Source organism: Rana temporaria, chromosome 5, assembly GCF_905171775.1.
Source record: "Rana temporaria chromosome 5, aRanTem1.1, whole genome shotgun sequence".
NCBI lineage: Eukaryota > Metazoa > Chordata > Amphibia > Anura > Ranidae > Rana > Rana temporaria.
In genome coordinates, this window is record NC_053493.1 from 174,587,945 (window position 1) to 174,607,145 (window position 19,201).

At 42.9% G+C, this 19,201-nt stretch overlaps 1 protein-coding gene and 2 long non-coding RNA genes across 5 annotated transcripts in view; 2 read left to right on the forward strand and 1 right to left on the reverse strand.

The window, feature by feature from the left end:
- EXOC3 (exocyst complex component 3) overlaps positions 1-19,201 on the forward strand; it is a 385,796-nt gene that overhangs the window by 289,912 nt on the left and 76,683 nt on the right. The gene's annotated exons all lie outside the window — the stretch shown is intronic.
- LOC120940495 lies at positions 9,686-10,565 on the reverse strand. The gene is made up of 4 exons (XR_005749431.1): positions 10,435-10,565; positions 10,250-10,329; positions 10,051-10,125; positions 9,686-9,787 (listed from the first exon to the last, which is right to left on the reverse strand). It is a non-coding gene; the product is annotated as an uncharacterized LOC120940495 (long non-coding RNA).
- Positions 11,025-11,898, forward strand: LOC120940494. The gene is made up of 4 exons (XR_005749430.1): positions 11,025-11,146; positions 11,255-11,334; positions 11,459-11,533; positions 11,797-11,898. It is a non-coding gene; the product is annotated as an uncharacterized LOC120940494 (long non-coding RNA).

Sequence of the window (19,201 nt, forward strand, 5' to 3'; positions counted from 1 at the left end):
CAGCCGTACTGCGCGTGTGCGTCCTTGGGCCCCGCGCCGCACCGCGTATGCATGAAAACCAAGCCTCGGTTTCGCCGTGGCCTCGCGCATGCGCAGACGTGCGCCGCACGGGGAACCCGGAAGTGATGCAGCGTCTTGGAACGCAGGAAGCGTTCCACAAGCCATGAGACACTAATACAGGCTGGAAGCAGCACGACCAACAACAAACATAAACAATCTGCCATGGATGACAAAAGTAAATAGTCTTCAGACCTTGCCAGCCGAAACTGTAACGTCCATCCTGGTACATAAGGGCCACAACCTTCCACCATCATAAGGGTATCAGGCCCTGAAAACCACTCGCCCGCCCATGGCTGGACTCTGGCTGCACCGCAATGAATGGTACCAATGGAACAGACATCCTGGATTGTGCGATGTGGGATCCATGAGAGGAGGACAAAAAAGGAACACTGTCTGAAGGGGTAAGCTCCAAATTTATTGGATATGGGGTCCTATAGCAGTGGAGAGGGGCGGGGTTAACCCACACGTAGTCTGCCACGGAGTCTGTCAGGAAATATAATTTTTTTCAGATCTATGCTGGCAAACAAAGGAAAGACAAAGAATGCTTAGACTTTTGCTGGACCATCTGCGACTGAAGGGGGCTGTGTATAGGTAGGGATATCCAATCTCCCTAATAATTAAGAAAGATGAAAATACTTTTACTTTAAATAATCCGGATCAACTGCCTGAGTTATTTAGATTGCTAGGCTTAGAGACTTTTGAGGTACCCAATTGGACAGAGTTACCGGGCGCGGAAGGATGTGGTACTCAGCAAAGACAACAAATAAAATAAGAGATGAGAGACGCTCAAGGACTCTGAAGGAGAAATTAAGTAGATGAAATCTCCCAGGCTGTGGAGAGAACTGATTTTTTTTCCCCTCCCTATAATCCCCCCACCCCCCCCCCCCCCCCCCCCGCCCCTCTTTTCCCCCCGTTTTTTTTTTTTTTTTTTTTACTGGTGGGCTATCCAGTAGCTCAGGAGAAAGGAAAGAAGAGAAAAACATAGAACAGAAGGATAAATGATAAAAAGATAAGTCTACGTCCCCTTTCACACTTGTACGACTTGTCTCACGATTTTGGACTGCGAAATCGTATGACAAGTCATTCTCCATGATTTCCAATGAACACCATTCATACTGGCACGACTAAGTCGTGCCGACTTCAAAATAGTCCCTGCACTACTTTGGTCCAACTTCCATGCGAGTTTATGTCCATAGACCTCAATGTTAAACCCTCAAGTAGCATGCAAATCGTACCTGAATAATATAGACACGATTTCAGTATGATTTCAGTACAACTTTGTAAGCACAAGCAGCTTTTTAACCCTTGTCCCACCCAATCCTTTCAGCATAGTAGCCTCTCTCAAGCACATTTTTCCACCACACATTCCCTTCCTCGTTATTCCCTCAGGAACAATGTGCTCCAAACAGGTAAAACAAAAGAGACGTCCTCGATAATGAGCAAATCATTCGATTTATCCGAGAGTGCCCAGCTATGTATGATTTGTGTGACCCAAACTACAAAGACGAGATAAACTACGAAGAAAAAATAACAAAGACAATATCCCACTGACCACCAATGAAGGGGACATTCTTCCCACTGATCACCAATGTAAGGGACATTCTTCCCACTGATCACCAATGTAAGGAGCATTCTTCTCACTGACCACTAATGTAAGGGACATTCTTCCCACTGACCACCAATGTAAGGAGCATTCTTCCCACTGACCACCAATGTAAGGGACATTCTTCTCACTGACCACTAATGTAAGGGACATTCTTCCCACTGACCACCAATGTAAGGAGCATTCTTCCCACTGACCACCAATGTAAGGGACATTCTTCTCACTGACCACCAATGTAAGGAACATTCTTCTCACTGACCACCAATGTAAGGAGCATTCTTCCTACTGACCACCAATGTAAGGGACATCCTTTCCACTGACCACCAATGTAAGGAGCATTCTTCCCACTGACCACCAATGTAAGGAGCATTCTTCTCATTCTTCATTATAGAGGACCCAAAATTGACCCCTATCTTAACGATTGGCAATGATGGGATGTGCACAATATCAACGTCTTCTCCGCCTCCGCTTCTCCTCCTCTTCTTCCTCATGCACTGCTACTGCCGCAGCAGCAATGACAACTGCGGTGGCAGGAAAAGGAATTGCCTCACACCATGTATGTTTTCATTGGTTAATGCCAAAGTTGTGGCAAAGTCGAAGTTGTACTGATCCCAAATCGCGGCAAAATCGCACGACTCGGAAGTCGTATAAATGTGAAAGGGGCCTACCTCTCCTGATCAAAGGAGGCCGCCCTGGGTAATATAATAATGTTATAACCTTAACTGATTTTTTTTTTTTTGGTGATTTGGTATAACTAATTTTTAGGTGTGGGGAGGTTGATAATAAGGAAAAGGGGAGGGGTTGGGGAAAAAAGGGTTTTAAGGGGAAAGAAATATTTTTTTTCCTCCTCTGCTCTCTCTCTCCTCTGCCCCTCCTCTGCCCCTTTAGTAAAGCAATGGATAAATGGGGAGGAGAGGAATGCATGTGTATATTTCCGTTTTTTTTTGTTCTCTCTCTCTCTCCTCCGGCCCTCTAGTAAATAATGGACAAATGAGAAAGGCTGGTAGTAGAATGGAGGGAACCTCCAAGGGAACCTAGGGGTATAAGAATGTATATGATGTAATATATATATATATATATACACAGTTGTATTCAAAATTATTCAACCCCCACTGAAATTGATTGTTTTGCCCAGTTTGACATTGATTTTGATCATCCTGTCATCCGGCTTACAATTAAATCAAAGAGGCACGTGTAGGTCAGACAAATATAACATAACATTTATAATGAAATAACCACAAATGTCTTTTCTGTGCTCACATCATTATCAGTTTTATTCAACCCCCAATTGACATTCAATCTTAGTACTTAGTACAACATTCTTTTACAGTTATAACAGCTTTTAAACTTGAAGCATAGCTTGACACAAGTGTCTTGCAGCAATCTACGGGTATCTTCGCCCATTCGTCATGGGCAAAAGCCTCCAGTTCAGTCACAATCTTAGGCTTGCACACTGCAACTGCTTTCTTTAATTCCCACCAGAGGTTCTCAATCGGATTTAAGTCTGGTGACTGCGATGGCCACTCCAAAATGTTCCAGCCTTTAATCTGCAACCATGCTCTAGTGGACTTGGAGGTATGCTTGGGATCATTGTCCTGTTGAAAGGTCCAATGTCTCCCAAGCCTCAGGTTTGTGATGGACTGCATCACATTGTTATCCACTATCTCCTGGTACTGAAGAGAATTCATGGTACCTTGCACACACATGATTGACCCCCCGCCATGCTTCACAGTAGGCAAGGTGTTCTTTTCATCATAAGCCTTGTTCTTCCTCCTCCAAACATAGCGTTGATCCATGGGCCCAAACACTTCTAATTTTGTTTCATCAGTCCACAGAACACAATCCCCAAACTTCTGTGGTTTGTCCACATGATTTTTGCATACTGCAGTCGACTCTTCTTATTCTTTGGAGACAGCAAGGGGGTGCGCCTGGGAGTTCTGGCATGAAGGCCTTCATTACGCAGTGTGCGCCGTATTGTCTGAGCAGAAACTTCAGTACCCACATCTGACAAATCTTTTGTCAGTTCCTCAGCAGTCACAAGGGGACTTTTCTCCACTCTACACTTCAGGTAGCGCTCAGCAGTCGAAGTCAGCATCTTCTTTCTGCCACGACCAGGTAGCGTTTCAACAGTGCCCTTTGGCTTAAATTTGCGAATGATGCTTCCTATGGTGTCTCTTGGTATGTTTAACATCTTTGCAATCTTCTTATAGCCATTGCCCTTCCTGTGAAGAGTAATCACCTCTTCTCTTGTCTTCCCGGACCATTCTCTTGACTTCACCATGTTTGTAACCACACCAGTAAATGTCTAGAAGGAGCTGAGTATCACAGTCATTTTAAAGTTGCCTGATTGGTGCTTATTAGGCTTTATTGCTGCTCCCTGACATCCACAGGTGTTTTCAATACCTGATTGAAAACACTTCAATGAACCTCTGTTCTTCAGAGTTGTAGTCTTTAAGGGGTTGAATAATTGTGTAAATGAAGAATTCACAAAATAAACATTTACTACTGTATTACAAAACCAATTGATGTCATTTTAGTTGCATATGGTTCTTTAAGAAGTCCTTGTAGGATTTCATTTTGAATACAATTACAAATGTACACTAAATTCCCTAAAACCCTTTACAGCATAGGGGGGTTGAATAATTTTGAACACAACTGTATATATATATGTGATATACTTGATATGGTTAAAGATTGAAAATATATAAGTTAAGATATGAGTTAAAAGATTGTTAGAAACGAAGGGGGAGAAAGGGGAAGCGGAAAATATTTATAAAGTGTATACAAATATAAGTATATATATTTAAAAGTTGAATTAAAGGAGGAGAGGAACATTTGTGTAGATTTCTTTTTTTTTTCTCTGGGGGGGGGGGGAGGAGGAAGGGGCTTTGATATTGGTCATATAGATAATTAAAGTGTAGGGTTTTGGATCGCTCGGTGCAGACCCTGATCTGCTTAACCACAACCCCCAATCTGGGTGGAGGATAAGTTGGAGGCGTTGGGGTGTTATAATTGTTTTATTTTTTTTTGGTTTAGCTCCTTGGGATAGAGGTCAGATCCGGAATCGCATCTAGACATCTTCCCACCCTGAAGGAGTTAGTGTTCGGGGAAGGGGTCTAAGAGGGAGGGAGGTGTGTTGGGTGTTTTTTTTTTTTCTCTCTTCCCCCTCCCCTGTCCCCTTGGATTTTAGTCTAGTCTCCTCCCTCCTTTGCTGCCATAATTGCTGACTATAGAAATGGCGACGATAATGATTATGTTGTATAATATTAGAGGATTGAATATCCCAGAAAAATGGGTAAGACTTATGACTGAAGGGCAGAGTGAATCAATCAATATGATAAAAAATATTTATTAATGGCATGCTAGGGCACAATGCAATGTAGGTAAACAGGGTAGATCAATAAATGAGTTACAATGTATAACAGAAGCATTATTTCGTAAATCATATAGCATTCTATTAGTAACATAAACACACATAATAACACATGATGAACAATGAAACCAGCAATGTGACCCAGAATGACATATAACCATGATAAATAGTAAAATACAATTGATGATTCAGACAATATCAAGCTCATAATAGTAAGCATCTTCACTGTGACATGACAGCTATATTGTATGTTCGTATGCTCGACGCGTTTCATGGAATATCTCCACTTATCAGGAGCAGCTAGGGACTTGGGTAACCTACAGTAAATGATAGTTGATAATGAGAAACTAATTAATGGTAATTAATTAGAAAGGGAAGAGAGGGAACACTACACAATGATGCCTAACAATCGTACCTATGGGTATTTGGTAAACCAGTATAATCAGTAGCAAAACTGATAGAAGGCATTTGGGGGCTGAGAGATCATATACCCCGGGAGCTGAAGTGGCTGCAAAGCGGCTGCAGGGAGCATCCAAATTGACATGGTAATAATGTAGTGGTAGGTATAACAATGGAAGCCATGAAAGTTTCTGTAACAAATAATAAATTGTGCATAAGAATAATAAACTGGACTAGTGAAAGGCAAAAACTATAATAATAAAAGTGAAAATATTTAAATCAGGTCAGGGCGTATAAAACATCTTAATGTGTGAAGGTAGCAGCAAAGTGGTAAGGGATGAATCGACCCAATATAGAGGAGTCAGAAACAGTAAAGTGAGTGTACCTGAATTAGAAGGTTTATCCATGATAACCATGGTGTAAAAGTGTCCAGGAAAAAAGGTAAAGGTAGTGACCATAGACACTAGCCAAAAGAGAGACACCTCACCAGCCGACAGAGCCCCACTAACGTCACGCGGCGTGCCGGAGAGGAACGGCGACCACATACACGCAAACATTGCCTATAAGTAGTCACCTAACCCCTCCCTTTATAGCTAACGCAGATGGAAAAACACACGCCAGCACGCGGCGTCAGGATAGACGTCAATTGCGCGGACGTGTGAGACGTGACGTCAACACGCAGCGAGTACATCCCCCCAGCCCTGCAGCCAATAGGGATATCAACTATCATTTATTGTAGGTTACCCCAGTCCCTAGCTGCTCCTGATGAGTGGAGATATTCTACGAAACGCATCGAGCATTTGAACATACAATATAGCTGTCATGTCACAGTGAAGATGCTTACTATTATGGGCTTGATATTGTCTGAATCATCAATTGTATTTTACTATTTATCATGGTTATATGTCATTCTGGGTCACATTGCCATCATGTGTTATTATGTTTGTTTATGTTACTTTTAGAATGCTATATGATTTACCAATCATGCTTCTGTTATACATTGTAACTCATTAATTGATCTACCCTGTTTACCTACATTGCATTGTGCCCTAGCATGCCATTAATAAATATTTTTTATCATATTGATTGATTCACTCTGCCCTAGTGTTCTGTTTCAATTAAAGTCCCAACAACTTCCTTTCCCTATTTCATGTTGCCAGGGATGGAGGCTTACATGCCGGATGGCCATAGCCTCATTAAAAGTCCCACCCTATTAGGTTTTAAATTTTGTCATTTAAACTCCATATTCAAGACTTATGACTGAACTAGGTAGATCTAAGTCCCAGGTGGTTTTTCTACAAGAGACTAATTTCAGAAGGGATACAATCCCAAGACTTACAGATCATAGATTTCCGATAGTGTATCACAGCACATTGCAAACAACAAAAAGTTGTGGGGTTTCTATTATAATTTCCAAACAGATACCATGGACAGAGTCTGGGTTAATTATGGATGACTAAGGGCATCTTTTGATAGTAAAGGGAACCCTAGGCAATCAGAAGGTCACACTGGTCAATATATACTTACCAAATATAGATCAAGTAAACTCATTGGAATTATACCTACAGAAGATACAACAACACAAGGAGGGAGCATTGGTGATTGGGGGCGACCTTAATATAGTTTTAGATCCATTGAAAGACTTATCGAAGGTTGCCTCCCATCTATCATATGTCAGACTGAGAAAAGCAAAAAAACTCCTTCAAGATTTGCAATTGATAGATAGCTGGAGAACTGTTTACGCACGGGATAGAGATTATATGTTTTTTTCCGCAAAATATAACCCATATACCAGAATTGACTACGTGTTGATATCTCAAAGTATGACCACATCTCTGAAAAAAGCTGGTTTAGGGTCCTTTATGAGATCAGATCATGCGCCCACAAGCTGTACGGTTGAAATAGGAGGAAGAGAGAGGAGAGAGTGGCATTGGAAGATAAATGAAACCCTCCTAAAAGAGGAGGAATATGAGGAGAAATTAAACAGGAACTAGATTCCTTTTTTGAAATTAATGCCTTTTGGTATTTGGGAAACACATAAATGTGTACTAAGACGTCTGCTCATATCTATGGGTGCCCACAGGAAACCAAAACTAAACGAACAAGTAGACACAATACTTAAACGGATTGGGGAACTAGAAACAATTCACAAAAAATCACAGGCAGAAGCTATAGGAAAATAATTAGAGGGATTATGGGAAAAACGTAATCTCTTGCTCATTGATAAAGCAAAAGCTAAATTAACAAGAGAGAGACGGATGTTTTATGAATTTGGAAATAAGCCAGGGAGAATGTTAGCAAATGCTCTTAAAGGAGTTGTAAAGGAAAACATTTTTTTGCCTAAAATTAATGTCTGCATGTTTGCGACGCTCGTTCATTTAAGAACTACATTTCCCAGTATGCATTGCGGCACGCCCAGTAATTCACACCTCCTTGAAGTCTCTAACATGTAGAGAGCGTCCTGCCACACAGATGTAGTTCCCAGGAGGGGGCGAGCATGTCACTGACCACCGCAGTAAAGCCTCCCTTCACGGTGGTGAGTAACAATAAGACAAGCAGGAAGTGAACAGAACAGAGAAGAAATAGAGCAACTTTTGAGCAAAAACTAACAATGAGGAAGTGAAAAGAGGAATGTCTACAGGTAAAGGATGCTTATGAAAACAAAAAAAATCCTTTAAAACCCCTTTAAGGAAAAAAAAGATGCAAAATCAGATTAATTAAATTCAAACGCAAAAAGATGGACTGGTTAATACCCCTCAGAAAATAGCACAGGCCTTCAAAGAATACTATGAGAATTTGTATCAACTTGAAGGGAAACCTACCCTAGAAAAAGCTCAAAAGAAATTGCAGGAGTCAATGAGGTATATTGGAGAATCAGAAATGCCTAAGATGTCGGAAGAAATAATAAGAAAATTGGATACCCCAATCAGTATAGATGAGTTTAGAAGGGCATTAAAAGTCTTGAAATTGGGAAAGGCACCAGGCCCTGATGGGTACACCCTGTCATATTACAGACTATTTGCAGAGAGACTGGCTCCAGATTCATAGTGGCCTACAATTCATTACGCAAAGGGAAAAATATGCAGACAGAAACTCTTCTAGCACATATAACGGTGATCCCCAAAAAAGGAAAAGACCCCTCCCAGTGCGCTAGCTACCGCCCGATCTCCCTGCTTAATGTGGATCTTAAAATATTCACAAAGATTCTTGCTATGAGATTAATAGATCATATCCCAGAATTGGTACATCCAGACAAGGTGGGATTTACGCCTGGGAGAGAGGGAAGGGAGAACACACAGCGGGTAGTAAATGCATTTCATTTGGCCCAAAAACAACACAGACCAATGGTACTAGTTTCCACAGATGCGGAAAAAGCATTCAATAGAGTAGATTGGATGTTTCTGAAAGCAACCCTGCAACATATAGGCTTTGGAGAGGGGATGATGAGGTGGTTTACAGAATTATACTTGAATCCTAAGGCTAGAGTAAAGGTAGGGGAGAGAATCTCTGAGCCATTTTCTATTCATAATGGCACACGTCAAGGATACCCACTTCCGCCCATTATTTTTTTTCTGACAATAGAGCCTTTTCTGAGGAAAATACAGGCCAATCCAAGTATTAAGGGGTTACCCATCAAGGAAAAAGAACAGAAAATCGCTGCTTATGCAGACGATTACATTTTTTTTTTATAACCTCTCCAATTATATCTTTACTGTCCTTACTAGCTGAGCTGCACGAATATGGAGGGATCTCCAATTTTAAAGTTAATTACGGGAAATCAGAGGCAATGGGGATCGAAATAAATATGTGAATATTAGATGATTACCACACAATTTGATTTCAGATGGACTGATTCCCATATAAATTATTTGGGGATAAAAGTATCCAAGAATTTAAATAAACTATATATGAGCTCAACTATATATCAATGGCGAGACAGATTAAATTGGATTTTCAGAAATAGGATGGATATTTTCACTTCGTTTGGAAGGACAAACATCGTAAAGATGAATTAGGTAGATTGGGGGGTATGTGATCGAGAGTCTTAAAAAAGGATACAGCACCTCATCCCAAAATAGATTCAAAGGAGGGGAATTTTTTGGAAGAGTTGGGGGGATTATTGCGGTGCGATGAAGAAAACCAGACAAAGTATGTATGTATATATAAAAATATATAAAAAAGGTTTATTCATTCAATTTTTACAAAATATAGTAATTCAATATACAGATAGTGCATAAATTATTTTGTGGGAGCAAGATCTAGAAATAATTTTTTCGATCAGGTCGACCCTACTAGTTTCGCCTCTTGGCTTCTTCAGGGGAATTAGGACAAGATCGTCTCTCTAGATTACTCTAAAGAGATGAAAAAGAAAACAATTTTAACATATGCATACAATATAAGCTCTAAAAGAACTTTGATTATATATGTTCAACAAAACATGTCATGTATATAGAGTACAAACAAAAGTTTGGCTGGGATCTCTGGCGGGGCAAGAGAAACCAAAGTTCATAGGAGCAAATGCGCATATATCCACAGCCTGGTAGCAGCCAATGCTGTTCAGCCCATGAGAGGGGGCTGGCAGCAAAATTCCATAGGTAGGAGAAATAAAACCTACCCTAGCTTCATGCACAGCCAGTCAAGGAAAAACCCCCTCAGGGTGGATATTGAAATCCAAGTTCAACTGACAGGACTTAAAAATACAGAAGAAAAAGAATCTATGTTAGAATATGTGTTATTAAATTATGATCTGTTTCAACTAATTAAACAAATCCATAATAGAGTCAATAGGGTTAATATATGTAAAACAGCCATACCTTGAAGCGTAATAAAATCAAGGTGAATACAGGGGAATTAAGTAAGACAATAACATGGGCACTGATGAGCCTCAATTCATCTGAGAAAAAAAAAAAAAAGTGTTTGAATAGATTTAGTATACTTCATAAAGTTAGTGAGAACATGGGTAACTAAATTATTAAGTGTAAGCAAGGGATCAACTTACATGGAGTATTTAACTAGATGAACAGTCTGAGTGCAAGCAAACATCAGCTGGTGATAGAAAGTCAAAGGATAGTCGTTTGCAGCAAAAATCAAGGACCAGTCAATTGCAGCTGAAAAGTCCACAGATAATCTCCTTTAAGGCTTCATTTCCACTGGCGTTTTTACAGCCACTGTTGTTAGGCTTTTTTACAGCTTAAAAACGCCTGTCCATGTTTATTTTGTAAAAAAAACAAAAAACATTTTTTTTTTTTGTGAGCTGCAGCTTTAAAAATGACGCGGTCGCGTTTTTGAGCGTTTTTGCGCGTTTTTGAGCGCTTTTGAGCGTTTTTTAACGTCTGGCGTTTTTACAGCTCTACTCTGGAGCTTCAGAACGCCCTGGTCCCGCGTTTTTTTTACAGCTCAAAAACGTCTATGCCACTTGCAGCTCAAAAACGCCTATGTGGGAATGAAGCCATAGAATAACATGGACAGGCGTTTTTAAGCTGTAAAAAACGCTCAGAAACGTGGCTGTAAAAACGCCAGTGGAAATGAGGCCTAAAAAGGGTAGAAAATGAATGAAAATAAATGAAAAAGTGAAGGTGAAGGTTATCTGTGGACTTTTCAGCTGCAATTGACTGGTCCTTGATTTTTGCTGCAAACGACTATCCTTTGACTTTCTATCACCAGCTGATGTTTGCTTGCACTCAGACTGTTCATCTAGTTAAATACTCCATGTAAGTTGATCCCTTGCTTACACTTAATAATTTAGTTACCCATGTTCTCACTAACTTTATGAAGTATACTAAATCTATTCAAACACTTTTTTTTTTTTTTTTTCTCAGATGAATTGAGGCTCATCAGTGCCCATGTTATTGTCTTACTTAATTCCCCTGTATTCACCTTGATTTTATTACGCTTCAAGGTATGGCTGTTTTACATATATTAACCCTATTGACTCTATTATGGATTTGTTTAATTAGTTGAAACAGATCATAATTTAATAACACATATTCTAACATAGATTCTTTTTCTTCTGTATTTTTAAGTCCTGTCAGTTGAACTTGGATTTCAATATCCACCCTGAGGGGGTTTTTCCTTGACTGGCTGTGCATGAAGCTAGGGTAGGTTTTATTTCTCCTACCTATGGAATTTTGCTGCCAGCCCCCTCTCATGGGCTGAACAGCATTGGCTGCTACCAGGCTGTGGATATATGCGCATTTGCTCCTATGAACTTTGGTTTCTCTTGCCCCGCCAGAGATCCCAGCCAAACTTTTGTTTGTACTCTATATACATGACATGTTTTGTTGAACATATATAATCGAAGTTCTTTTAGAGCTTATATTGTATGCATATGTTAAAATTGTTTTCTTTTTCATCTCTTTAGAGTAATCTAGAGAGACGATCTTGTCCTAATTCCCCTGAAGAAGCCAAGAGGCGAAACTAGTAGGGTCGACCTGATCGAAAAAATTATTTCTAGATCTTGCTCCCACAAAATAATTTATGCACTATCTGTATATTGAATTACTATATTTTGTAAAAATTGAATGAATAAACCTTTTTTATATATTTTTATATATACATACATACTTTGTCTGGTTTTCTTCATCGCACCGCAATAATCCCCCCAACTCTTCCAAAAAATTCCCCTCCTTTGAATCGTAAAGATGAATGTGATGCCAAGACTTTTATATCTCATACAAACGTTACCAATTAAGATTCCCCCAAGTTTTTTGAAGGATTTGAAATCGAGGTTCCTGAGATTTATCTGGGCAGGGAAACCTGTAAGAGTACGTAGAACTATTTTAATACTTCCAAAAGAAAAAGGATTGGGGTCCCGGATCCAGTGAGATATCAGGAAGCCTCTCATTTAGGTAGAGTAGTGGTGTGGGATAAGCAAGAATAAACCGTGGATACAAATAGAGGAGGCAACAATAGATATACCCATAGAGGGATTGGTATGGATACCAGAAGGAGAGATATTAACCACTTGCTTACTGGGCACATATACCCCCCTCCTGCCCAGGTGAAATTTCAGCTTCCGGCACTGCATCGCTTTAACTGACAATTGCGCGGTTATGCGACGTGGCTCCCAAACAAAATTGACGTCCTTTTTCCCCCACAAGTAGAGCTTTCTTTTGGTGGTATTTGATCACCTCTGCGGTTTTTATTTTTTGCGCTATAAACAAAAAAGAGCGACAATGTTGAAAAAAATACAATATGTTTTACTTGTTGCTATAATAAATAGCCCAATAAAAAAAAAAAAAAAGGAATAAGGAAGTGAGAAAACATCTGACAATAGGTGCCACTTTTATAGCAGTTAATAAGATATTTAAAAAAAATTATATTTCAAGGTACCCTAGTCAGATGGCCCCCACTTTGGGCACACCGGCCTTTCAGCCAGGCTTTAAAGATCCCAGATTCAGAGCAATATGCTAGAGAGGCATCAGCCTAATTATACATTTTTCTATAAATAATCAGCTAATGTCAAACAATGAGAACGTGAGAGAGCACCAGAATTAGATTTTTTAAGGAAGATGCAATTAAATGCTTATATTAGAACTCAATCTAATGCGTACGCTGAAGTTAGATTATTGACAAGACGTGTCTAAAAGGAGAATCGATAAAACACTCTCTGTCACATTTTTACGCTATATTAACTGAATTAGAAGCCCCACAGGAACTTGCTTTCCTTAGGGACTGGAAGAGGGACCTGGGCGTAGTATTTTCTCAGGAGCAGAGAGACAGGATCCTGAGGTACATTAAAAAAGCATCAGTGGCGAGTAGATACCAGGAGGGGGGATTTAAAATCCTTACTAGATGATATAGAACACCAACAGTTTTATATCGGAAATACCCCCAAATATCAGAAAAGTGCTGGAGATGTAAGGAAGCAGAAGGAACTATACTACATATTTTCTGGGAATGCGTGAAAATTAAAGAATTCTGGAAAATGGTAGCCGAAACGATAGATTTAATAACAGGAATAAGGTTAGGAGAGAATCCGGCTGCATATTTATTGTTTGATATTCCTATCTCAGTTTGAAAAATATAAAAACTCTTTACTGAGACATTTGCTGGTGGCAGCAAGGGCGTGTGTCCCTGTTCTGTGGAAATGTGAAAGCCCTCCATCTAGAGCACAATGGTTTGCGAGAATTGCAGAAATCCAACAAATGGAGAACCTCACTCTGACAATGAAAGATCAAGATGGGAGGTATAGAAAGACATGGGCCCCATACATGGCATATAGGGAAGAGATAAGGGATAATGAATGGAAAAATCGTCAGTCGGTGGAGAGGGGGTGGAGAAGCGGGGCAGTGAGGGGAACAGAGGGCCAGATCCACAAAAGAGATACTCCGACTTAACTGCTGTTCAGTCTGTGTGTAACTTTGGAAACGATCCTCAAAAGGCTTTTTCCAAAGTTAGGCAGAAGATCCGGCATGTGTAATTGAATTACACTGCCGAATCTTAGGATGCAGTACCGCATCCGCCGCTGGGGGCATTTCGAGTCGAAATGCCGTTGCTAGTATGCAAATTAGCACTTAAGGCGATCCACAAAGCTTTCCAGCTTCGTTTTTGCGCCGTAAGTGTTATTTTGCAAGTGTAAAATTAGGGCTGGTTCTACAAAGTGTAAACTAGTCACACCTTGTAAAAGCCCATTCCAGCGACGGCATTTGGTATGCATTCCCGAGGGAGAACTCCACGGCAATTTGTAAAAACAAAACCGGCATGGGTTCCCCCCCAGGAGCATACCAGGCCCTTAGGTCTGGTATGAGTTGTAAGGGGACCCCCCCTACGCCGAAAAATCGACGTAGGGGGTCCCCCTACAATCCATACCAGACCCGTATCCAAAGCACGCTACCCGGCCGGTCAGGAATGGGAGTGGAGACGAGCGAGCGCCCCCCCCCTCCTGAGCCGTGCCAGGCCGCATGCCCTCAACATGGGGGGGTTGGGTGCTCTGGGGCAGGGGGGCGCACTGCGGGCCCCCCCCACCTCAGAGCACCCTGTCCCCATGTTGATGAGGACAGGACCTCTTCCCGACAACCCTTGCCATTGGTTGTCGGGGTCTGCGGGCGGGGGCTTATCGGAATCTGGGAGTCCCCTCAAATAAGGGGGCCCCCAGATACCGGCCCCCCACCCTAAGTGAATGGATATGGGGTACATCGTACCCCTATCCATTCACCTGGAGGCAAAAAGTTAGTTAGTAAACACACAACACAAGGCTTTTTAAAATATTTTATTATTCTGCTCCGGATGCCCCCCCTGTCTTCGTTATTAGCTCAATTACCAGGGGGGGCTTCTTCTTCCGCTCTCCGGGGGTCTTCCACTCTCCGGGGGGGCTTCTCCGGACTCCGGGGGGGCTTCTCCGGACTCCGGGGGGCTTCTTCCATCTTCTCCCCTCTTCCGCTGTTGACTCGGCGAACCCCGGTTCTTCTGCAGCTCTCCGGTGCCTTCTTCTTCAGCGCTGGCTGCCTGCTATGTTTGTGTGTTAGCTCAATTTCTAACAGGCAGCCAGCGCGGTCTTCTGTGACGTCAGGGTCTTCTTCTCCCTTCTTCCGATGTTGCCTCGTCACCTGTTGTCGCTGTAATGATGGAAGCGCGCCTTGCATCCCATTTATATAGGCATCACCGTCCCATCATGCTCCGGCAGGTACCCACGTGGTGGGTGCCTACCCACGTGCACCCACCACGTGGGTACCTACCGGAGAAGCCCCCCCCAGAGAGCAGAGAAGACCCCCGGAGAGTGGAAGACCCCCGGAGAGCGGAAGAAGAAGCCCCCCCTGGTAATTGAGCTAATAACGAAGACAGGGGGGGCATCCGGAGCAGAATAATAACATATTTTAAAAAGCCTTGTGTTGTGTGTTTACTAACTAACTTTTTGCCTACAGGTGAATGGATAGGGGTACGATGTACCCCATATCCATTCACTTAGGGTGGGGGGCCGGTATCTGGGGGCCCCCTTATTTGAGGGGACTCCCAGATTCCGATAAGCCCCCGCCCGCAGACCCCGACAACCAATGGCAAGGGTTGTCGGGAAGAGGTCCTGTCCTTATCAACATGGGGACAGGGTGCTCTGAGGTGGGGGGGCCCGCAGTGCGCCCCCCTGCCCCAGAGCACCCAACCCCCCCATGTTGAGGGCATGCGGCCTGGCACGGCTCAGGAGGGGGGGGGACGCTCGCTCGTCCCCACTCCCATTCCTGACCGGCCGGGTAGCGTGCTTTGGATACGGGTCTGGTATGGATTGTAGGGGGACCCCCTACGTCGATTTTTCGGCGTAGGGGGGTCTCCTTACAACCCATACCAGACCTAAGGGCCTGGTATGCTCCTGGGGGGTGAACCCATGCCGGTTTTTTCTTTGAAAATTGGCATGGAGTTCTCCCTCAGGAATGCATGCCGAGCGACGCTGTAATTTTTTTTTCTTTTTCCCGACGCAACTTTTTTAAGCCGTCGCGATCCTCAAAACTCGGCGTAACGTAACTTCGCGCATGCGCAGTACGGCCGGCGCGGGAGCGCGCCTCATTTAAATGGGACTCGCCCCATTTGAATAGGAACGCCTTGCGCCGGCGGAATTTTAGTTACACAGCCTGAAATTTCTAGATAAGTGCTTTGTGGATCAGGCACTTAGGTAGAAACTTTAAGGCAGTGTAACTTAAATGGGATTTTTTAAGTTACGCCAGGTTTTTGTGGATCTGGCCCTTAGAGAGGGTTTTTTTTTTCTTCTTCTTCTTTTGTATACGGGAGGGGAGGGAAAAGGGAAAATGAAGTCTATAATAAGTACTAAGTATGGAAATAACTAAATGTATTCAATGAAATGTAATATACATGCAGAATTAAGAATATGTGGAAGTATGTTAAGAAAAACTGTAAAATAAAGAATTTATAAAAAATAAAAATTAATTCTGGGGCTTCGGGTGGCACGTCTGGCTTAATGGGCTGGGCGCTTAGGTTGCAGGATTGTTCTGTCAAAGTAAAATATGAAAAATGCTACACCAGTGGTTTACTTCATTTACCAAGGAGGCGCTAGAAGTCACGGCCAGAAGGAAGTGAGCCATGTTCTTGCTTGGGCAGAGGAATTTGGGTCTTGCCTATCGGCAATCTTCATTTCATGAAATTGAGAATTGGCAGGTGGTTCTCTGGAACGATGGTTCCTGGGAGAATAGCCTCTGCACCCCGACCATTTTTTTCTGACCAGATGCCAGAGAAAGGGTACCCTGGACATAAAATGTATTGGCGTCCAGGTTCAACAAGAAGTTGGACAGCTTTGTGTCAAGGACAAAGGATCCACTCGCATACGGGACAGATGCGTTAGTGACCTCGTGAGACCAGTTGTCACTGGTTTATATGTTCTTTCCCCCTAGTGCCGTGACTACCGTGGCTTCTATGCAACATCAGAGGGGAACGGAAGCCAGCCTAATAGCTCCAGCATGATCCAGTCGATCTTACTGTGCAGGGATCGTAAGGGTGGTAGTGGAGGACCCAGGGTCCCTTACGTCTCGTCCAGACCTACTTCGCAAGGGTCGGTATTCCATACTGTCTTGCAAACATAGAAATTAATGGTTTGGCTCTTTGAGCCTGCATTCTTGAGGATTGGGGCTTCAGGATTAGTGGCAATTACCCTAATTCGTAAAGGAGAGCTGGCCTCCAGGACAATGTATTATAGGATCTAAGAGGCCCATGTTTCTGGTGTAACCAAGGGATGGCATCCTCGGAAGTATGTCATAGGTAGAATTTTTACCTTCCTATATTAGGAAAGGAGATGGAGCTAGCCTAAGTCCGCCAGTTAGGTCGCACTTGGGTCCAGGGGATTGAGTCTAGTTCTGTCGGCTTACAAGGACAGCACCTTGGGCCGATGCACCATATTTCCCTTCATCCTTATCACAAGGCAATTGGTGTTCTTGGTTGCGGTAGTTAGTTAGTGTGCTATACTGTGCTATTTTGCTTTAATTGTCAGTGTAGAATATTAGTTTAGTGTTAGTCTAGAGATAGTGTGAGTGTATTGAGGAGGACCATCATTCAGCTTTGCATAGTGTGCAGCGAGAGTAGAGACAGCTCGGATAGTTTCACTGTAGTATAGTGAGACCGTGCCGGTAATCTTGACATTAGAATATAGCTAGAGTAGGGACAGTTCAGGTAGCGTCAGTGTAGTGACGGTTGAACGCCGTCTATTTGCGTGCGTTACTGCCAGTTTAACACTATATTATTTTGCGTGCATTACTGCCAGTTTAACGCCATATAGTTTTGCGTGTTACTGTACGTTTGGCGCATTATATTATATTGTATCCGTGTCTGTGTAGTGTGAGTTCTCAAATTAAAGGGCACCAAACACCTCTTTACATTGAGTAAAGTGCATCTACGTACATTTCAACTTCTCCTTTACATTTGCTTATAAGCACCGCCCCTCCCTCCCTATAATGTCTGGGAGGGCAACAAGGAGAGGCCGACGTTCCCTTGGCACTGTAAGGGGACCAGCAACAAATGTGTCCACAGGTAAAAGTGGACGTGGTGGTCAGTCCTTAGGCAGGGCATCATTTTGTTTAGTGAGTTTGCCCATGCTATCCAGCCACAGCATGCAGAGGAGGTGGTGGACTGGCTTACTAAACCTTCCTCATCCTCCTCATCCTCTGTCACACAAGCAGAGACAAGTGTGCAGTTCCGTGCAGTTGCCAGAGTGGATAAACCTGCCTCCTTGTCCACATCTATTACTGCCATCACCCTAACATCAGCTGTTGAGGAGTCAGCTGAGTTATTTGACCACAGCGTCAGCCACTTGCTCCTTGATGATGCCCAGCCATTACTGGATTCAGATGCTGGTTCTGAGGTTGAGGATGACAGGAACATGAGCCTAGAGAGAGGAAGGAACACTGGTAGACAAATTGACATTCATGTTCCCCAACCTGCAGCGTATTTCCAAGTTGTCTCCAGTGGTAATGATGAAGATGGAGGAGATGGAGATGATGATGAGGTCACTGATGTGACTTGGGTGCCAGATAGAGCAGAGTAGGAAACTGAAGGTGAGGAGGCACAACCCCAAGGAGGTCGACATCAAGAAAGAGTAGAGAGCAGCCACCCTATTCCATCACATTCTGTAGCTGTTATCTCCGGCTCATTTCCCACAGCTCAGCTTTTTCAGCACATCTGCAGCAGATCGCACTGTTGCTATCTGCAAACTGTGTCACAGGCACATCAAATGTGGCAAAAACATCAACCATTTGGGTACCACATGCCTAACAAGGCATTTAACATCCAACCACTCAGCCGTTGGCAAGAGCACCTAAAAGCCACACAAAAGGGGCACAAATCTGTTCCTCCTCCTTACCCACTTCAGTCTGCCCCTGCGATACCAAGTCATTACCTTTCAGCAGCCTCCACTGACAGGGATGATGGTATAGCACAAGGGTGTCCAAGGTCCTAGCAGCTTATCTGCCAGCAGCACACCACCAGCTGTAGACTGTAGCTGGCAAATTTCCCTGCTCCATCTTCTGCAGCGGAAAAAAAATACAGTCCCTGCCACCCACATGCCCAGCGCCTAAATGCAAGCTTGTCAATGCTGTTGGCTCTTCTGCCTTTCAGCCTGGTGGATTCTGCCCCGTTCCGTGAATTTGCACAATGTGATGTACCACAATGGCAGGTTCCCAGTCGCTACTACTTTTCACGTAAGGCAGTTCCATCTCTCTACCATCACGTGGAAGGGAATGTTCTGGCATCATTGGGCATGGCAGTTGTTATACCTGAATGGTTCCACATGTACTGCCACTTTAAGGCTGGCTCCAACTAGAAGTGATGACAAGGGG